We start from the raw sequence: 7232 nt of genomic DNA on the forward strand, positions 1-7232 counted from the left end.
GTAAAATTCCTGTTATAGAACTCAGCTTTATCAAGTCACAGAGAGACAAAGTTGGAAGTTTTGCACATTACTACATTGGTGGAGTTGACACTCTAGAATCAACAAAAATAAAACAAGTTATAAAGAGAAAAGTAGAGTATCAGCTGCAATTAGAAAAGAGAGATAAAAAAATTAAAAAAGAAGAAAAAGTCAACCAAATGATTCCAGAAGATTATAATTGCTTGGCACAGATTATTTAGGTAATAATAAAATATGTTTTTTAGTAATTAATATAACTTGTTTTGGAGAAATGAAATGTTGATATAGTGATTGTTTATAAAAATATCTCAATATCTTTTTTTTTTAGATTTTTTATAAACCAGTAACTTAATGTTAATAACAAAAAGTCTTGTATTTATTTTTTTCAGATTGAAAAAACAAATAAAGTTGAATCAGAACCGGATTTTTCTAGAGAACCAGAACCTTCCAATAGTATTGTAAAAGTTTATAACAGAATGGACATAACAAACATTGCAATTGCTAGTATGAGGCATCACACTAGCTTACGAGAAACTGCAGAAATAGCGACAGCAGCACTTATAGATGCAAAAATTATAACAAAGAATAATACATTGATGATTATTGATCACAGCAAGGTTAAAAGGGCCCAAGAGAAGTTAGCTATTGAATTTGCTAATAAATTTAATAAAGACCTTGAAAATAATGTGGTTTCCAGTATTTTTTTTTGTTAGCAGGAAAGATAATACAAAAGTATTAACAGAATTTGATGGTACGCATTTCCCTGGTCTTCTCAAGGAAGAGCATTATTCTGTCGTTACTGAACCAGGTGGAAAATATCTATTTCATTTTGTTCCTGATAAGACTGATCAAAGAAAACATGCTGAGGTAATTGCAGACCCCTTGGTTAACTGGTTGATGGAAAGAAATTTAGGAACACAACTAAAAGCTATAGGAGGAGACAGCACTAATGTAAATACTGGTTGGGAAGGTGGTGTGACGCAATGGGTGGAAAGAAAATTGAGAAAGAGATTAGTATGGATTGTCTGTGATCTTCACACAAATGAGTTAGGTTTAAGACATTTAATTATAAACTTAGACGGCCCAACAAAATGTGGAAATAAGTGGTCAGGAATACTGGGAAAGATGTTAAATTCAGCAACAAGTCTTGAAATTAATCCCAGATTTACAAAAATTGATATTGGGCCTGCATTAATAGTTCTTAGCCCTGAAGTTATAAATGGTTTAAGTACTGATCAAAGCTATGCTTACCGAATAACAAAAGCAATAAAGTCTGGTGATTTACCTCAGCAGTTAGCAATGCTAGAAATAGGACCTGTTTACCATAGCAGATGGCTCACTACGGCATTAAGATTTTGCAGGATATGTGTTTCTCAGCATGGCCTATATGGTATCAACCTTCAAAATCTTACATGGATTGTTGAATATATTGTAGGTGTTTATATTCCAAACTGGTTTAACATAAAAGTTAAATCATGTTGGGTTGAGGAACCAAGACATATTTTATACAAATTAGAACTCCTCAGAAGCCAGAGGGAACCAGTTCTTGATATTGTAATGCCAACAATTAAAAGATCAGCTTGGTATGCACATTCAGAAGCTATTTTACAAGCTATGATATACAGTGACAGTAAAGTAGAAAGAGGTCAAGCAGTGGAAATTATTCTTTAACTCCGTGAAAAATATCATGAGCAGTCTAATACTGGTGGTTATAGCCATAGACATCGAAGAACACCTGATATTAACATTGATGCTAAAAATCTTTTTAGTCTGATAGACTGGAGCAATAATATAACAGAACCACCTTTGACATGCAATTTTACATCTTCGGATATTAAAGACTTAATTGATAACCCCATGGTTGTTCCCCAATGGAATTCACATACACAATCAGTTGAGAGGTGTGTAAAGATGGTCACAGAAGCTGCTGGACATGTCCACACTTCAGAAAGAAGAGAAGCTTACATAAGAGCCCAATTCATTAGCAGAGAGTTGATGTCTGCTAATAGGAGCAAGAAAGACATGATGGAACTTCTAAACTATAGTTCAAGTGATTTTTATTTTTTTATTTTTTGTTGAGCTCAAAAAATATATAACAATATGTTGTTGTTTTAATATTTAACATATATGTTTATATTTAATGAACATTTAATATTAAATAGATTGCTTAATATTTTTATAATATAGTAGTATTTTTTAATATTATTAGTTGTCATAACATAACAAATTATATTTTTAGAGACAAAAATATATAGCCTTTTTCTAAAATTATTTTATTTTATGAGAAAGCACATATTATAAGGATAACACAAATTATAGGGATATTTAACGATAGAGCACAAAACCACCCTAAGTGTAAGAAGCCCTAAAATGTATTTTGTAACACAATATTTTGGTTTTTATAAGGATATTGTTACATATTTTACACTATTTTAAGCAGAATTTTGTAATTTTTTTTGTTTAACCACAATAAATGGAATACTTAGAAATATTAAAAAGAAAACTGTTCGACTCTAGGCAGAAATAATTCAAAACAGCCAACCATTTTTTGGTGTGTGCTCACTGAGTAGTATGCAGAATAGCAATAAACAGTAAAACTAAAAATTAAAAAAAATGTAGCTAGCGCTAAAATTCAACAAAACGGAAGGTTACATTTCTTAATTATATATAAAATCCTAATATTTTTTCAATATAACTTTTTTAAAATCAATTTTTTTTTAAATGACACACCCTAATATATATAGGCCTATATTTTTGTTTAAAAATATATGGTTTTTTCCTTACTTCTCAAAAATCTATGTTTGGTGATATTGAAAATCATGAAAATTATATTTTTTAAAATATATTTTCTGTTATGCCTAATGTTATATACATATATTTTCGTGTAAATTCTGATAGTTTAAAACTTTGAATTTTTCTAATAAATACAGATTAGTACATTCAATAAATATTAAAAATGAGTGAAGCACATCTTAGGTCAATGAAAAAGGAACTTTTTATTATAAAAGAGGCAAAACCAGCTATATCAGGTATAAACATTTTTATTAATATTGGATTTATAATGAGTCATTAGTTGCTAAAAAATTTATTTTATTTATAAAATATAAATTTTTCTATTTAGATATACAACTTCAAACAGGCTTGGATATACTTCAACATTTAATATAACCAACAATGTCGATCTGTATCAATATCAAGTATTATTGCTTGTCCCCCTAAAAAAATTTTTTCTAGATGTTCGGAGAGATGTTGTGAATGTATTTTGTCTAAAATCAAGAGACCCTGGATTAAAGCTGGATTTGATGTGTTAACTGATTTAAGTTTAGTTGAAAAACTTTTTAAATTGCATAAGTCCTATTCCAACTTGAAAAAAAATGCAAAAAGGGGAAATAGTGGTGATCTGGCTAAACAAAACGAGTTTGAGATTGAAATAAAAAAACTTTTTTGGACTGGTAATTCTAATCTCAAAGACACAATCAGCAAAGATAAAAAAAGATCACTAAAAGACAAGATTGAAGATCTAAAATTTTTTGAAGATCAGGAAAATGAAAGAAAGTTTGTTATTGGTTCAGAGGATATTAAATATAGAAAAAAGGTATTCAATACTTTTAATTAATTACTGTAGCTCTTTCTCAAGCTCTGTTAATTCTTTTTTCCACTAATTTTAAAATTAAAAACTAAAACTATATTTTTTCTGTTAATTAGGCAAAAGAAAGCATCAGGAAGAAAAATTGTTTACAGCCTAAGATTTTGAGAGATGATGTACCCAACGTTAAACTTATAGACACAATTCTAAGCGATGATTCTTCAATTGAATCTGATATCGAGCCAGGTGATTGGTATCATATAGAAGTCTCTGAAAACCCAGACACAGTAATTGCAAAAATTCCAAAAGATGTTTTTGCTGGTAATGTTTCACTTACTGCTACAGCCTGTGATATATCGCCAAATGTTTTACAGAAGGTAACAAATGCAATTCTATATCAATCAGGTGTTGATCTTAAACAAGTTAAAAGCAGTCAGTCTACCGCATATAGAAAAATGAAAAAAGAAAATGAAAACATGGCAAAAATTTCAAAAGAAGATGTTAAAGCAGCCATAGACGCATCTCCATATCCATGTATAATTCATTTTGATGGGAAGACCTTGTTTGAGCTAAACAAAGGAAAAATGTTAAAGAGGGATAGAATGGCTGTTTTAGTTAACATTAATGGACAGACTTACCTACTTGGAGTACCTCCACTAGCGTCATCCACTGGTGAAGATCAGTTTTTAGGTGTAATGAACTTAATTAAAGATTATCAACTTACGTCAAAAACTAGAGGAATATGCTTTGATACAACATCATCCTACACTGGGACGAATAAAGGATCAGTTTCCAGAATATCTCAAGAACTGGATAAGTATCTGCTCCAAATAGCATGTAGGCATCATGTGACTGAATTAAGAATGCTTCACTTTTGGAAATTAGTGACCAATGAAGAAACTAGTGGACCTGATAATCCTCTTATCGTACACGTACTTATCCCCTATAACATATAAAGTAAGAAAAACTAGTGCTATTAATCATGCAAGATTTTTAGGAAAAGCAATTTATTATCTAAAGCTTCGGCTTTTATCCAATCAACTTACGTTTGTTCAGGAAAATGATAAACTGAAAATTGAAATTAAGCTTATTACAGAATTTATTGTTTGCTTTTATGCAAAATGGTATCTACAATCTGAGGATGTCATCAAAGCTCCTTTTCTTGACATTACAGCCATACATCAAATGCATCTGTACAAGAAGGTATGTACAAACCCAATAGCTGTTGATGCTGTATTAGAGTCTCAGTATAAACACTGTTGGTATTTGGATTCAACAATGATACCTTTAGCTTTGCTGGATGATGAGTTAGCATCAGAGGAGAAGGCAAAAATTGCATCAGCAATTCTGTCATTTGATATGCCTAGCTCTGACTATTATAAGCCTGAGAATAAAGTAAAGCAAGATATCAAGGAAATTTATAAAAATGAATACAAAAATTGGGAAAAAACCACCATCCTTATCTGCTTTGGTTGATGTCTTTTCTTACCTGATTTTTGACATGATTGAGTTTGATAAGCAACGAGTTCAAGACTGGCTCTCACTTCCACCAAACTATTGGCATACTCAGTCATGCTTCAAAAGTTTTCAAAAATATGCTGAAACTTTGATTTTTGTAAATGACCATTCAGAACGGTCAATAGGTATGATGGGGCAGTATATTCATAGATATTCTGATGAAACTGAAAAGCACAATAGATTGCTAACAGTGGACAAAGTTCGATCTGTATTCAGATCACAAGAACAAAATTCCGGTACAGTTTCAGAGATTAAGTTTAATGATAAACTTGGTGTGAAGCGAAAAAGGATAAAGAGTTAAACTTGATTATTATTAGATTTGTAAATTTTTTTCTGTTATAAAACTTGAATATAAATTTATAATTTTATTTATTCTAACTTTAACTACAAAAATTCTGATTTTCATGATTTTCAATACCACCAAACATAGATTTTTGAGTAGTAGGAAAAAAAACATATATTTTTAAGCAAAAATATAGGTCTATATACATATAGCAGCAAAAAAAATTTGAAAAAAAAAATTACCCCTCCCTCAAGGCGCCCGAAAATTACCACTTTTCGGTCAATTTTCCCTTAAATTTTTAACTGGCGGGGGGGGGGGGGGAAAGTGATCGGACAGCGCTCAAACTTTGCGAGGCTCATTTTTTATACATTTGCCTCAAATTTAGGGGGTATGGTTTTTTAGATTAAAAAATTCACTTTTTTTGAATACCCTTAATATATATATATATATATATATATATATATATATATATATATATATATATATATATGTAGATATATATATATATATATATATATATATATATATATATATATATATATATATATATATATATATATATATATATATTAGGGTTGGGATTCAGCAGTCCTGACCTTTAAGTTTTTGGTAAAATGAGGTCAGCAATAATTTGTTGACCTCAATTAATAATCTTTTAGATTGACGTCAACAAATTAGTGCTGACCTCATTTTTCCTAATTCCGAGGTTTATATTTGTATCAATTTTATATATATATATATATTCAAATTATGCTTTCAATACAAGGTGATTCAGCTGCTTAGTGAGATAAAGTCAATTGCATATAGCCATCTTTTTTTATGTGCATGTAAAGTTGCTCAAGATGACAATCTATTACTTCTTTTGAACACTGTAAAAGAATTTGAAAACTTTGAGAGCAAAATGTCTTCAAATGAAGAATTGTTTACGTTACTTGTAAGTATTTTATTTATAATTGTTTTAAAAACTAACAAGCAAATTTGAAATTTGCGAAATCTTAGATCAACCAAATTAGTCGAGTTGGTGGTGCAAATTAAAAAACAAGCATAAAAATCATCATTCAACGGTAAGTTCATTTTGTTACTATAAGGCAGGTGTAAACTCCCAAGTGTTTCCCAAGTGTTTTTCCTATTATTGCTTTTCTTAAAATACTTCTATAACGGTAATGTTTTCAAAACTAATAATATCATATTTATATTACCGCCATTTTGTATTTAGAAACGGTTTTGAAATTCTAACATAATATTTGGATATGTAATAGTAATGACAAATGTACACAATATATACATATATTAATGTATATATTAAATATAGACAACATATACATTACAATTTAAACTTTTGAATATCTTTATTTCTATTTAAAGATTAATAAAAAGTTTAATTGCAGATAACGAACAAATCTCTTAATTTATGCATATGAGATTTTTATTTCATTTCTGAAGTTTTTAGGGTAATGTCAAAAAGTCTTCAGGCTACAATTAGTATGGCAGGTAAAAGAGGAAAAAAAAAGCTTTCGAAAAGACAAAATTTTATCATGTTGTAACTTGTAATTGCTTAAATTTTATATAACCAACAGCCCTTGAATTTCTTAGTCTTGTTGATATGAAACTAGCTGTAGGCAATCTGCAGATCGATTTCGAATTAAAATTTGTCAGATAAAATTTTTAAATAGTTAACCCTTGTTTTATTTTTAGGTTCGATTTTGGCGACTTATGCAGAGTCAACGAGTTCCACAATTCCAAGATTTTTTGAAAGATTATTGTTTGAAAACGTAGTTTGTTTCGTAGTCAACATGCTACATTTTAAAAAAATAAAATTACAAATTT

Source organism: Hydra vulgaris, chromosome 14 (assembly GCF_038396675.1).
Source record: "Hydra vulgaris chromosome 14, alternate assembly HydraT2T_AEP".
In the NCBI taxonomy this organism is placed as follows: domain Eukaryota; kingdom Metazoa; phylum Cnidaria; class Hydrozoa; order Anthoathecata; family Hydridae; genus Hydra; species Hydra vulgaris.